General features: G+C 34.9%; 6 non-coding genes across 6 annotated transcripts; all 6 read right to left on the reverse strand.

Moving 5' to 3' along the window:
• Positions 1–657: 657 nt before the first annotated feature.
• On the reverse strand, positions 658–731 carry TRNAI-AAU (transfer RNA isoleucine (anticodon AAU)). Its single transcript has one exon. It is a non-coding gene; the product is annotated as a tRNA-Ile (tRNA).
• A 733-nt stretch (positions 732–1,464) lies between these two features.
• On the reverse strand, positions 1,465–1,538 carry TRNAI-AAU (transfer RNA isoleucine (anticodon AAU)). Its single transcript has one exon. It is a non-coding gene; the product is annotated as a tRNA-Ile (tRNA).
• A 6,438-nt stretch (positions 1,539–7,976) lies between these two features.
• On the reverse strand, positions 7,977–8,050 carry TRNAI-AAU (transfer RNA isoleucine (anticodon AAU)). The gene has a single exon. It is a non-coding gene; the product is annotated as a tRNA-Ile (tRNA).
• Positions 8,051–9,899: 1,849 nt separating this feature from the next.
• On the reverse strand, positions 9,900–9,973 carry TRNAI-AAU (transfer RNA isoleucine (anticodon AAU)). The gene has a single exon. It is a non-coding gene; the product is annotated as a tRNA-Ile (tRNA).
• A 789-nt stretch (positions 9,974–10,762) lies between these two features.
• On the reverse strand, positions 10,763–10,836 carry TRNAI-AAU (transfer RNA isoleucine (anticodon AAU)). Its single transcript has one exon. It is a non-coding gene; the product is annotated as a tRNA-Ile (tRNA).
• Positions 10,837–13,351: 2,515 nt separating this feature from the next.
• On the reverse strand, positions 13,352–13,425 carry TRNAI-AAU (transfer RNA isoleucine (anticodon AAU)). Its single transcript has one exon. It is a non-coding gene; the product is annotated as a tRNA-Ile (tRNA).
• Positions 13,426–13,639: the final 214 nt, after the last annotated feature.

The raw sequence follows: 13,639 nt of genomic DNA on the forward strand, positions 1-13,639 counted from the left end.
ATATGACTTTAGAAAAATTACAATACAAAAGAGATTTTCATACTTAGTGTTAGAACTTAGAAACATTAATGTTTTTTCCATGTGTTTTAGCAATAAATAACAATTCATCACCTATATGCAATTGATTCATTTAATCATTCTATCAGCTTCCCCTCAAAGGAAATATAGAGATACACACGATACAGAAGAAAATACATCTATTTTCCACATTACAGGAGCATCAAGTATTGGCTTGGAGACTGATTGAAAGTATGTCCTAGGCATTTTTAACTTTATGCTCTAAAGACAAAACTAATAGGCTCACTAAATATATAGCATACTATTGAAGAAATAGCAGATGATGAAGTGCTACTGGTTGTTAACCCGGGATAGTTGGAAAGCTTATATTCAGCTGTTTACATTCATACTATCTTTATATTTCATCAACAAGACAAAACAAAAATGACCTCAATAAATTGCAATAAATAAGAGATTTATTTACTTGGCGTTAGAACTTAGAACCAATTATAGATATTCCAGGAGCTTTCAGAATGATAATTAATTCTACAACTATATCAAATGTATTCATCCAATCCTTCAAGTAGCTTTTGATCCAAGGTGATAAACAGTCAAAAATGAGACACAAGAAAAATGTATCTTTTTACAAACAATTAAACTTGGCCTGTACAGGGATCGAACCTGTGACCTTGGCGTTATTAGCACCACGCTCTAACCATCTGAGCTAACAGGCCGTTTTGCACAAAATCCTGGAAGTCCAGCATATGAATATGAAAGTTATAAATATATGATATCAACATGAAGAAACTTATATGACTTTAAAAAAATTACAATACAAAAGAGATTTTCATACTTAGTGTTAGAACTTAGAACCATTAATGTTTTTTCCATGTGTTTTAGCAATAAATAACAATTCATCACCTATATGCAATTGATTCATTTAATCATTCTATCAGCTTCCCCTCAAAGGAAATATAGAGATACACATGATACAGAAAAAAATACATCTATTTTCAACATTAAAGGAGCATCAAGTATTGGCTTGGAGACGGATTGAAAGTATGTCCTTGGCATTTTTAACTTTATGCTCTGAAGACTAAACTAATAGGCTCACTAAATATATAGCATACTATTGAAGAAATAGCAGATGATGAAGTGCTACTGATTGTTAACCCGGGATAGTTGGAAAGCGTATATTCAGCTGTTTACATTCATACTATTTTTATATTTCATCAACAAGACAAAACAAAAATGACCTCAATAAATTGCAATAAATAAGAGATTTAGTTACTTGGTGTTAGAACTTAGAACCATTAATAGATATTCCAGGAGCTTTCAGAATAATAATTAATTCTACAACTATATCAAATGTATTCATCCAATCATTCAAGCATCGTTTGATCCAAGGTGATAAACAGTCAAAAATGAGACACAAGAAAAAGTAATCTTTTTTCAAACAATTAAACTTGGCCTGTACAGGGATCGAACCTGTGACCTTGGCGTTATTAGCACCACGCTCTAACCATCTGAGCTAACAGGCCGGTCTGCACAAATTCCTGGAAGTCCAGCATATGAAGAAGTGCTAATGATAGTTAACCCGGGAGATTTGGAAAGCTTAATTTCGGAGGTTTACCATGAAGTTATAAATATATAATATCAACATGAAGAAACTAATATGACTTTAGAAAAATTACAATACAAAAGAGATTTTCATACTTAGTGTTAGAACTTAGAGCCATTAATGTTTTTTCCATGTGTTTTAGCAATAAATAACAATTCATCACCTATATGCAATTGATTCATCTAATCATTGTGTCAGCTTCCACTCGAAGGAAATATAGACATACAAATGATACTGAAGAAAATACATCTATTTTCAACATTAAAGGAGCATCAAGTATTGGCTTAGAGACTGATTGAAAGTATGTTCTTGGCATTGTTAACTTTATGCTCTAAAGACTAAACTAATAGGCTCAATAAATATATAGCATACTATTGAAGAAATAGCAGATGATGAAGTGCTACTGATTGTTAACCCGGGATAGTTGGAAAGCTTATATTCAGCTGTTTACATTCATACTATTTTTATATTTCATCAACAAGACAAAACAAAAATGACCTCAATAAATTGCAATAAATAAGAGATTTAGTTACTTGGTGTTAGAACTTAGAACCATTAATAGATATTCCAGGAGCTTTCAGAATAATAATTAATTCTACAACTATATCAAATGTATTCATCCATTCCTTCAAGCAGCATTTGATCCAAGGTGATAAACAGTCAAAAATGAGACACAAGAAACATTTATCTTTTTACAAACAATTAAACTTGGCCTGTACAGGGATCAAACCTGTGACCTTGGCGTTATTAGCACCACGCTCTAACCATCTGAGCTAACAGGCCATTTTGCACAAATTACTGGAAGTCCAGCATATGAAGAAGTGCTAATGATAGTTAACCCGGGAGATTTGGAAAGCTTAACTTCAGAGGTTTACCATGAAGTTATAAATATATAATATCAACATGAAGAAACTTATATGACTTTAAAAAAATTACAATACAAAAGAGATTTTCATACTTAGTGTTAGAACTTAGAACCATTAATGTTTTTTACATGTGTTTTAGCAATAAATAACAATTCATCACCTATATGCAATTGATTCATTTAATCATTCTATCAGCTTCCCCTCAAAGGAAATATAGAGATACACATGATACAGAAGAAAATACATCTATTTTCAACATTAAAGGAGCATCAAGTATTGGCTTGGAGACGGATTGAAAGTATGTCCTTGGCATTTTTAACTTTATGCTCTGAAGACTAAACTAATAGGCTCACTAAATATATAGCATACTATTGAAGAAATAGCAGATGATGAAGTGCTACTGATTGTTAACCCGGGATAGTTGGAAAGCTTATATTCAGCTGTTTACATTCATACTATTTTTATATTTCATCAACAAGACAAAACAAAAATGACCTCAATAAATTGCAATAAATAAGAGATTTAGTTACTTGGTGTTAGAACTTAGAACCATTATTAGATATTCCAGGAGCTTTCAGAATAATAAATAATTCTACAACTATATCAAATGTATTCATCCAATCCTTCAAGCATCGTTTGATCCAAGGTGATAAACAGTCAAAAATGAGACACAAGAAAAATTAATCTTTTTTCAAGCAATTAAACTTGGCCTGTACAGGGATCGAACCTGTGACCTTGGCGTTATTAGCACAACACTCTAACCATCTGAGCTAACAGGCCGGTCTGCACAAATTCCTGGAAGTCCAGCATATGAAGAAGTGCTAATGATAGTTAACCCGGGAGATTTGGAAAGCTTAATTTCGGAGGTTTACCATGAAGTTATAAATATATAATATCAACATGAAGAAACTAATATGACTTTAGAAAAATTACAATACAAAAGAGATTTTCATACTTAGTGTTAGAACTTAGAGCCATTAATGTTTTTTCCATGTGTTTTAGCAATAAATAACAATTCATCACCTATATGCAATTGATTCATCTAATCATTGTGTCAGCTTCCCCTCGAAGGAAATATAGACATACAAATGATACTGAAGAAAATACATCTATTTTCAACATTAAAGGAGCATCAAGTATTGGCTTAGAGACTGATTGAAAGTATGTTCTTGGCATTGTTAACTTTATGCTCTAAAGACTAAACTAATAGGCTCAATAAATATATAGCATACTATTGAAGAAATAGCAGATGATGAAGTGCTACCGATTGTTAACCCGGGATAGTTGGAAAGCTTATATTCAGCTGTTTACATTCATACTATCTTTATATTTCATCAACAAGACAAAACAAAAATGACCTCAATAAATTTCAATAAATAAGAGATTTAGTTACTTGGCGTTAGAACTTAGAACCATTAATAGATATTCCAGGAGCTTTCAGAATAATAATTAATTCTACAACTATATCAAATGCATTCATCCAATCCTTCAAGCAGCGTTTGATCCAAGGTGATAAACAGTCAAAAATGAGACACAAGAAAAATTAATCTTTTTTTAAACAACTAAACTTGGCCTTTACAGGGATCGAACCTGTGACCTTGGCGTTATTAGCACCACGCTCTAACCATCTGAGCTAACAGGCCATTTTGCACAAGTTTCTGGAAGTCCAGCATATGAAGAAGTGCTAATGATAGTTAACCCGGGAGATTTGGAAAGCTTAATTTCGGAGGTTTACCATGAAGTTATAAATATATATTATCAACATGAAGAAACTAATATGACTTTAGAAAAATTACAATACAAAAGAGATTTTCATTCTTAGTGTTAGAACTTAGATCAGAGGTCTTCAAACTTTTGTAGGTTGAGCCCCCCCCGGCTGATTTTTTTTAGATGTTGGGCCCCCCCACCACCTGACAAATTTCTGGAATCGACCGCCACACGCACATTCCGGGCATATCCAGCAAATAATGTTCAATACAATAAGAGTGTTTAGTAAACTGCAGGTTTGTGAGTGAATGTGGTGAAATGACAGAGGCTTATTATGGCAGTAACCAATGATCAGGGTGGAGGAAATAATGTACTGATCCCTGAACAAACTTCCAGTCTTATGATTAGGGTTGCCAGCTCATTATTTTGATGTCACAGATGGTAAAAAAATAAGCAGTCACCTAAAGCTGTATTTTCAGCAATTGTCTGAGCATACTTTGAACAGCAAATAGAAATAGAAATAACTTTTAATTGATTTCTAGAGCTGCCTAAATGATCCATGACTGATAATAAAAGGGAATAAAGACAGAAAAGTAACATTAAAAATGAATACATACTTCTTATTCATAACCATATTTAGCAATTTGCAGGCTGTTTAAACAACACATGGCTGGCTGGCATTTTGAGTGCCTGCTAATTTAATTTTAAAAGAAACTTTCAGGGACGTTATAGGGATTTTGGGAGCTCTGGGCCAAATTTATTTGGGGGGCCCTTTTCGGACCAGCTTTGGTTTAAAGATCCAGTCTCCGCTCTTTCATGCCTTCTTTGGTCAAATACTAAATGTGTGTACATCTAATATTCAGGGATAGTGATGTGTGTCAGTAGGAAACACAACAGCAGTTCACTAATATTACTGCAAATAATCTCTGTCACACCCTCCCATTTCTCATATGTGAGGTCCTGTATTGAGCTAAAATACACTTTTTTAATGGATGTTGCATGACACAAACACATTTTGTCTGCAAAATGTCTGTACTAGACTCTTACATGTTGAAAATGAATAATATTAATGCTATTTACAACATTGTGTTTGTAAATTATTCAAGGTAATGAGGGCAAGACTGTAGAACAGAGCTGGCTCTTTCAACGCCGCCCCCCCCTCACCCCCTTTGACAGGCTGGGGCCCTGGGCTGCCTTAAAACCATAGCTGCCAAGGTTTGAGATTGCCATGTGTGACATTTAAAAAAAATGTGAAATTATGAGTGACATTTCAATGACTATGAGTGAAACTTTCTCGCGAGCAAAAATCATGCAATTAAGACGAGTGAAACTTCTAAATATCAGAAATTACAGCCATTTGAGCAACAAGAAACTCCAAGAACTTCTTGAAACTGTTGCAGAGAGACACAAACGGAAGGACACTAACTAATTATGCAAGAAGGCTGGCCGTGAACAGATATTGATAAGATCATGTTGCTGAGACATCTTACTCTAGTCTTTTACTGCAGCATCACTTGCTTCCAGTTTGTCTGTAGGAACGTGCTGTTTTAGAGTGAGGTTTAACCATCTGTGACCGCCAACCTTGCTCATAATTGCTATAGTCTGGATTTTGCTACCTAACCTACATACATACAACACCATCTCTGAGTCAGTGCTACCTAAATGTTTTAACACAATGAACTTTCGTTTCCACATCATTTACTTTAGTTACCACTTATACTTAATCGGCAGTGCTACCTGTACCAAATATTTTTGCAAGCATGATTCAGCACGTGCCATGTAACTATAGTAACACCGGCGGCGTGGACTTTCACTTAGTATAGTGACGACCCTACTGGTCACTTACTGCACTCATTGCCCAGCCACAATGTATTCACTCTACCGCAGCCTGTCTTCATGCTGGCAGCCACTCGAGTCGACACTCCTCGCGGCCGATCGCAGTCCTCAAGGTGGGGCACTGAGGCTGCAGTGTTGCGCGGCGAAGATCATCCCCATTCCTCCCTTAATTCTCCCATAGTGCTTCGACTCCCTGACTCACAGCCCACCCCTTCCCTGGGGCCCGTCTTTTGGAGCGACTTGCGCACTCCTGTAATGTGGAGAGCTTACACCGGCCTGCCCCACACTGTCCTCCCAGATTCCTAACTCTGACTGTCCACCAATTAGTGCTTAATTTGTGCCGGTGGTTGCAGGTGATAGGCACCGGCTATCGTAGTAGGTGGAAGAAAGACCGTCACCTAAGGTGAAATAAAGAAAGACTAAGCAGCCTTTCTATTTGACACCACCTGGTTTTACCAGCAGTGGTGGAGAGCGGCTGGGAGCTCCCCAGATAAACTTCGGGCCCTAAGTTTTTATTTTATTTTAATTCATCACTGTCTGTCTTTCCCAAATATCTCAATGTTCTCTCGTCACAACTCCCATATCTCCCACTCTTGCATCTCTCACTCAGTGTACTCTAATCAGAGCCCTCATTATCTCAGTAGTTTGACATCACAATAAGCACTCGTGTCCACTCACCAGAACTCGAACTTTAAATGTCAAGATAGCAGATCACTCGAATTCACTGCCCTCATAACAGACCCCTTGCAGTAGCTCTCACTGTCCTCTTACCAGATCCCTCGCATCTTCCCAGCCACTCGCCAGTTTCCTCACTCGCTCCCTGTCTCACCAGACGACTCACTCTCCCCACCGTTTTATAAAGATCCCTCAAACTCGCTTTCCTCTAACTGGGACCCTCACACTTACTCTTACAGCCCTAACACTCTTCTTTCCCAACCCCTCCCAAAACATCTACGGAAACTTTGTTTGCTTTCTGGGAAGATAACTTTCCCAGGAGGGGGTTAATTCATACAGCTGAAATGCTTCAGCTGCAGTGGGAGGCAAGGGGTCTCCTCTGCTAAAACCGGCGTGTCTGTTTCTTTTCTTTCGGTTTTAGCAGTAGACTCCTTGCCTCCCACTGCAGCTCGAGCACGTCAGCGAAGAATTAACCCCCTCCTGGGACAGTTAACAAGACAAAAGAACAGGTCGATTTCCCCTCCCTCTCCCCTCCAACCATACCGGCTCTAAGAAGGCTTGCGACGGACGGACGCAGGAAACAAAGATAAGATTGGTGTGGAGCGCGCGCCCCCCCTGGGATGGTGTCGCGCCCCCCCAGGGGGGCGCGCCCCACAGATTGAAGAACTCTGACTTAGATCCATTAATGTTTTTTCCATGTGTTTTAGCAATAAATAACAATTCATCACCTATATGCAATTGATTCATCTAATCATTCTATCAGCTTCCCCTCAAAGGAAATATAGAGATACACATGATACAGAAGAAAATACATCAATTTTCAACATTAAAGGAGCATCAAGTATTGGCTTGGAGACTGATTGAAAGTATGTCCCTGGCATTTTTAACTTTATGCTCTAAAGACTAAACTAATAGGCTCACTAAATATATAGCATACTATTGAAGAAATAGCAGATGATGAAGTGCTACTGATTGTTAACCCGGGATAGTTGGAAAGCTTATATTCAGCTGTTTACATTCATACTATCTTTATATTTCATCAACAAGACAAAACAAAAATGACCTCAATAAATTGCAATAAATAAGAGATTTAATTACTTGGCGTTAGAACTTAGAACCAATTATAGATATTCCAGGAGCTTTCAGAATAATAATTAATTCTACAACTATATCAAATGTATTCATCCAATCCTTCAAGTAGCTTTTGATCCATGGTGATAAACAGTCAAAAATGAGACACAAGAAAAATTAATCTTTTTACAAACAATTAAACTTGGCCTGTACAGGGTTCGAACCTGTGACCTTGGCGTTATTAGCACCACGCTCTAACCATCTGAGCTAACAGGCCGTTTTGCACAAACTCCTGGAAGTCCAGCATATGAAGAAGTGCTAATGATAGTTAACCGGTGAGATTTGGAAAGCTTAATTTCAGAGGTTTACCATGAAGTTATACTTATATAATATCAACATGAAGAAACTAATATGACTTTAAAAAATTACAATACAAAAGAGATTTTCATACTTAGTGTTAGAACTTAGAACCATTAATGTTTCTTCCATGTGTTTTAGCAATAAATAACAACCATCTGAGCTAACAGGCCATTTTGCACAAATACCTGGAAGTCGAGCATATGAAGAAGTGCTAATGATAGTTAACCCGGGAGATTTGGAAAGCTTAATTTCAGAGGTGTACCATGAAGTTATAAATATAAATTATCAACATGAAGAAACTAATATGACTTTAGAAAAATTACAATACAAAAGAGATTTTCATACTTAGTGTTAGAACTTAGAACCATTAATGTTTTTTCCATGTGTTTTAGCAATAAATAACAATTCATCACCTATATGCAATTGATTCATTTAATCATTCTATCAGCTTCCCCTCAAAGGAAATATAGAGATACACATGATACAGGAGAAAATACATCTATTTTCAACATTACAGGAGCATCAAGTATTGGCTTGGAGACTGATTGAAAGTATGTCCTTGGCATTTTTAACTTTATGCTCTAAAGACAAAACTAATAGGCTCACTAAATATATAGCATACTATTGAAGAAATAGCAGATGATGAAGTGCTACTGGTTGTTAACCCGGGATAGTTGGAAAGCTTATATTCAGCTGTTTACATTCATACTATCTTTATATTTCATCAACAAGACAAAACAAAAATGACCTCAATAAATTGCAATAAATAAGAGATTTAGTTACTTGGCGTTAGAACTTAGAACCAATTATAGATATTCCAGGAGCTTTCAGAATGATAATTAATTCTACAACTATATCAAATGTATTCATCCAATCCTTCAAGTAGCTTTTGATCCAAGGTGATAAACAGTCAAAAATTAGACACAAGAAAAATGTATTTTTTTACAAACAATTAAACTTGGCCTGTACAGGGATCGAACCTGTGACCTTGGCGTTATTAGCACCACGCTCTAACTATCTGAGCTAACAGGCCGTTTTGCACAAAAACCTGGAAGTCCAGCATATGAATATGAAAGTTATAAATATATAATATCAACATGAAGAAACTTATATGACTTTAAAAAAATTACAATACAAAAGAGATTTTCATACTTAGTGTTAGAACTTAGAACCATTAATGTTTTTTCCATGTGTTTTAGCAATAAATAACAATTCATCACCTATATGCAATTGATTCATTTAATCATTCTATCAGCTTCCCCTCAAAGGAAATATAGAGATACACATGATACAGAAGAAAATACATCTATTTTCAACATTAAAGGAGCATCAAGTATTGGCTTGGAGACGGATTGAAAGTATGTCCTTGGCATTTTTAACTTTATGCTCTGAAGACTAAACTAATAGGCTCACTAAATATATAGCATACTATTGAAGAAATAGCAGATAATGAAGTGCTACTGATTGTTAACCCGGGATAGTTGGAAAGCTTATATTCAGCTGTTTACATTCATACTATTTTTATATTTCATCAACAAGACAAAACAAAAATGACCTCAATAAATTGCAATAAATAAGAGATTTAGTTACTTGGTGTTAGAACTTAGAACCATTAATAGATATTCCAGGAGCTTTCAGAATAATAATTAATTCTACAACCATATCAAATGTATTCATCCAATCCTTCAAGCATCGTTTGATCCAAGGTGATAAACAGTCAAAAATGAGACACAAGAAAAATTAATCTTTTTTCAAACAATTAAACTTGGCCTGTACAGGGATCGAACCTGTGACCTTGGCGTTATTAGCACCACGCTCTAACCATCTGAGCTAACAGGCCAGTCTGCACAAATTCCTGGAAGTCCAGCATATGAAGAAGTGCTAATGATAGTTAACCCGGGAGATTTGGAAAGCTTAATTTCGGAGGTTTACCATGAAGTTATAAATATATAATATCAACATGAAGAAACTAATATGACTTTAGAAAAATTACAATACAAAAGAGATTTTCATACTTAGTGTTAGAACTTAGAGCCATTAATGTTTTTTCCATGTGTTTTAGCAATAAATAACAATTCATCACCTATATGCAAGTGATTCATCTAATCATTGTGTCAGCTTCCCCTTGAAGGAAATATAGACATACAAATGATACTGAAGAAAATACATCTATTTTCAACATTAAAGGAGCATCAAGTATTGGCTTAGAGACTGATTGAAAGTATGTTCTTGGCATTGTTAACTTTATGCTCTAAAGACTAAACTAATAGGCTCAATAAATATATAGCATACTATTGAAGAAATAGCAGATGATGAAGTGCTACTGATTGTTAACCCGGGATAGTTGGAAAGCTTATATTCAGCTGTTTACATTCATACTATTTTTATATTTCATCAACAAGACAAAACAAAAATGACCTCAATAAATTGCAATAAATAAGAGATTTAGTTACTTGGTGTTAGAACTTAGAACCATTAATAGATATTCCAGGAGCTTTCAGAATAATAATTAATTCTACAACTATATCAAATGTATTCATCCAATCCTTCAAGCATCGTTTGATCCAAGGTGATAAACAGTCAAAAATGAGACACAAGAAAAATTAATCTTTTTTCAAACAATTAAACTTGGCCTGTACAGGGATCGAACCTGTGACCTTGGCGTTATTAGCACCACGCTCTAACCATCTGAGCTAACAGGCCGGTCTGCACAAATTCCTGGAAGTCCAGCATATGAAGAAGTGCTAATGATAGTTAACCTGGGAGATTTGGAAAGCTTAATTTCGGAGGTTTACCATGAAGTTATAAATATATAATATCAACATGAAGAAACTAATATGACTTTAGAAAAATTACAATACAAAAGAGATTTTCATACTTAGTGTTAGAACTTAGAGCCATTAATGTTTTTTCCATGTGTTTTAGCAATAAATAACAATTCATCACCTATATGCAATTGATTCATCTAATCATTGTGTCAGCTTCCCCTCGAAGGAAATATAGACATACAAATGATACTGAAGAAAATACATCTATTTTCAACATTAAAGGAGCATCAAGTATTGGCTTGGAGACTGATTGAAAGTATGTCCTTGGCATTTTTAACTTCATGCTCTACAGACTAAACTAATAGGCTCAATAAATACATAGCATACTATAAAAGAAATAGCAGATGATGAAGTGCTACCGATTGTTAACCCGGGATAGTTGGAAAGCTTATATTCAGCTGTTTACATTCATACTATCTTTATATTTCATCAACAAGACATAACATTAATGACCTCAATAAATTGCAATAAATAAGAGATTTAGTTACTTGGCGTTAGAACTTAGAGCCATTAATAGATATTTCAGGAGCTTTCAGAATAATAATTAATTCTACAACTATATCAAATGTATTCATCCAATCCTTCAAGCAGCGTTTGATCCAAGGTGATAAACAGTCAAAAATGAGACACAAGAAAAATTTATCTTTTTACAAACAACTAAACTTGGCCTGTAGAGGGATCGAACCTGTGACCTTGGCGTTATTAGCACCACGCTCTAACCATCTGAGCTAACAGGCCATTTTGCATAAATTACTGGAAGTCCAGCATATGAAGAAGTGCTAATGATAGTTAACCCGGGAGATTTGGAAAGCTTAATTTCAGAGGTTTACCATGAAGTTATAAAAATATAATATCAACATGAAGAAACTTATATGACTTTAAAAAAATTACAATACAAAAGAGATTTTCATACTTAGTGTTAGAACTTAGAATCATTAATGTTTTTTCCATGTGTTTTAGCAATAAATAACAATTCATCACCTATATGCAATTGATTCATTTAATCATTCTATCAGCTTCCCCTCAAAGGCAATATAGAGATACACATGATACAGAAGAAAATACATCTTTTTTCAACATTAAAGGAGCATCAAGTATTGGCTTGGAGACGGATTGAAAGTATGTCCTTGGCATTTTTAACTTTATGCTCTGAAGACTAAACTAATAGGCTCACTAAATATATAGCATACTATTGAAGAAATAGCAGATGATGAAGTGCTACTGATTGTTAACCCGGGATAGTTGGAAAGCTTATATTCAGCTGTTTACATTCATACTATTTTTATATTTCATCAACAAGACAAAACAAAAATGACCTCAATAAATTGCAATAAATAAGAGATTTAGTTACTTGGCGTTAGAACTTAGAACCATTAATAGATATTCCAGGAGCTTTCAGAATAATAATTAATTCTACAACTATATCAAATGTATTCATCCAATCCTTCAAGCAGCATTTGATCCAAGGTGATAAACAGTCAAAAATGAGAAACAAGAAAAATTAATCTTTTTTCAAACAATTAAACTTGGCCTGTACAGGGATCGAACCTGTGACCTTGGCGTTATTAGCACCACACTCTAACCATCTGAGCTAACAGGCCGGTCTGCACATATTCCTGGAAGTCCAGCATATGAAGAAGTGCTAATGATAGTTAACCCGGGAGATTTGGAAAGCTTAATTTCGGAGGTTTACCATGAAGTTATAAATATATATTATCAACATGAAGAAACTAATATGACTTTAGAAAAATTACAATACAAAAGAGATTTTCATACTTAGTGTTAGAGCTTAGAGCCATTAATGTTTTTTCCATGTGTTTTAGCAATAAATAACAATTCATCACCTATATGCAATTGATTCATCTAATCATTGTGTCAGCTTCCCCTCGAAGGAAATATAGACATACAAATGATACTGAAGAAAATACATCTATTTTCAACATTAAAGGAGCATCAAGTATTGGCTTAGAGACTGATTGAAAGTATGTTCTTGGCATTGTTAACTTTATGCTCTAAAGACTAAACTAATAGGCTCAATAAATATATAGCATACTATTGAAGAAATAGCAGATGATGAAGTGCTACCGATTGTTAACCCGGGATAGTTGGAAAGCTTATATTCAGCTGTTTACATTCATACTATCTTTATATTTCATCAACAAGACAAAACAAAAATGACCTCAATAAATTGCAATAAATAAGAGATTTAGTTACTTGGCGTTAGAACTTAGAACTATTAATAGATATTCCAGGAGCTTTCAGAATAATAATTAATTCTACAACTATATCAAATGCATTCATCCAATCCTTCAAGCAGCGTTTGATCCAAGGTGATAAACAGTCAAAAATGAGACACAAGAAAAATTAATCTTTTTTCAAACAATTAAACTTGGCCTGTACAGGGATCGAACCTGTGACCTTGGCGTTATTAGCACCACGCTCTAACCATCTGAGCTAACAGGCCATTTTGCACAGATTCCTGGAAGTCCAGCATATGAAGAAGTGCTAATGATAGTTAACCCGGGAGATTTGGAAAGCTTAATTTCGGAGGTGTACCATGAAGTTATAAATATAAATTATCAACATGAAGAAACTAATATGACTTTAGAAAAATTACAATACAAAAGAGATTTTCATACTTAGTGTTAGAACTTAGAACCATTAATGTTTTTTCCATG

Source organism: Lissotriton vulgaris, chromosome 4_1 (assembly GCF_964263255.1).
Source record: "Lissotriton vulgaris chromosome 4_1, aLisVul1.2, whole genome shotgun sequence".
NCBI lineage: Eukaryota > Metazoa > Chordata > Amphibia > Caudata > Salamandridae > Lissotriton > Lissotriton vulgaris.